The sequence below is a fragment of the Dunckerocampus dactyliophorus genome, chromosome 6 (assembly GCF_027744805.1).
Source record: "Dunckerocampus dactyliophorus isolate RoL2022-P2 chromosome 6, RoL_Ddac_1.1, whole genome shotgun sequence".
NCBI classification, from domain to species: Eukaryota; Metazoa; Chordata; class Actinopteri; order Syngnathiformes; family Syngnathidae; genus Dunckerocampus; species Dunckerocampus dactyliophorus.
Window position 1 is genome coordinate 28,736,628 of NC_072824.1, and position 1,802 is coordinate 28,738,429.

A 1,802-nucleotide genomic window follows, 5' to 3' on the forward strand; every position below is an offset into this window, starting at 1 on the left:
AAATGAAGTCGGTGTCTAGCGAGAGCTTAGATCTAGAAGGTTTCTCTCTGAATCCACATATGCTCCAAAGGTATTCAAGGCCAAGTAAAAAAAAAAAAAGGTCACGCTGCACACTCTTAAGCTCGTTTGACATGGATACTCGTGCAAAATACCAAAAGCTCATTTTGTGTCCGTCTATTTGTTTGTCCCCAGTGGTGCAGTGCGGGGCATTAGGGGCCGTGCCGTATGTTGACAAAAAAATGATCCTCTCGTGAGACAACAATCACACCATCGTCGTCTTTTTTAATCTGTATGTTCCTGCCGGGACATCTTGACGCATGCAAAAACGGCAGCTGTGCTGACATTAAGTTGAACAAAAGAGCATTAAAATTGCTTTCTGACCGCCCCCCCCTTTAGTGATCATTCAGCATGTCCATGTGACTCACAACTGTATTTCTTATCAAATCCTAATCAGACCAGTTCACGTCCATCGGCCCATTCTGGCTTCTAGCCCTGGTAAATTATGTAAGAATTCTATATCCAATATGTCTTAGCGTCCTTACGGATTAACTATGACACAATGCTGTCGTCAGAGGATGCACAAATAGTGTAAGTCTGTGTAGCCCGCCGTTGATTGAGTAACCTTGCAGACACTTCATTAGGTACAACTGCATCTACATTTCTTGTAGTTTGCCGTTGCTTGTGTGGCTGAAGTGGGTCACAAGTACACGATTTATTCTGGAGACGAACGATGCGCGCTGTCACGTCAAAGTCTCTGTTAGAAAGCCCACAATCTTTACATGTGTACAGCTTTGTGTTGTTTACTTTTATGTCAAGCATTAAGATTCCGCACTTTGTTTGGCGGTCCTTGAACGCACCACACTTATGTGCTTTGAGTGAAACTGTTACGTAATCCCCAGTCTGTCTGTTAGGGGTGCTCCGATTGAGCGGCCACCGATCAAAATCGTCTGATTTACGTGAAAAGGCGCAAAGCCGATCACCTGTGGCTTGCGCTATTGCAGCATGCAGCCTGCAGCGAGCATCGCCCGCTAAACAATCACGTCTGCCGTGTGGGACTTACCTGTCGTTTGTGAGAGTGGTATAAATTTTGCGCCCTGCAAAACATGCCACGAAAGATATCTCGCCGGGGTGGCGCTTAAGAAAGCTTTAGTTTGGTGCGGCATTTGGGGGGACGGGCGCCTGGCGGGGTGTGGTGAGATTTCGAGGCTGGCGATCGCGATCGTTGGTCGGCTAATGTGGCCAAACGCTGGACACTCGCCCCCGGGTTTGAGGCGGATAGCCTGAAAAGTGGTTGAATTCGTCAGACTGGATGGCCGGCCTTCGTCGGGGATGGAGGACACCCGGGTTGCCGACTGGGGTCCTGCTGGAGCGCCGTCAAGCCGTGCGCTCTCACATCCAAAGTCTCCTTAAGGAAGGCGTCTCATCCTCTGAGTTTCACCAAAAAAGGAACGATGACATTATGAAGTCTACTGTGTTGTGTTTGGGGGAATTAAAGGCCCTGGTTGGACGAAAATGAACGTAAACGAGAACCTTTTTGCAATCTTATTTCGGGGCTAAATTTGTCGGGTCAATTTGGGTGGGCTCATTGGGTCTTTCACTGAGAAAACACATTTATGAGCTTTAAGTTTCACACACGCTGGAACGAAGAGTCTACATTTGAATGAACTGTTATTTTTCTGCACGCGGAGAGAAAGAGGGGGCGGGTGCATGATAAGAAAATCCAACACTTGATACAAGGAGGAGCCAAATCTTGAACAACGTGACTTCCTATAGGCTCGACGCTCAAATGGGGGTGGGGGGTG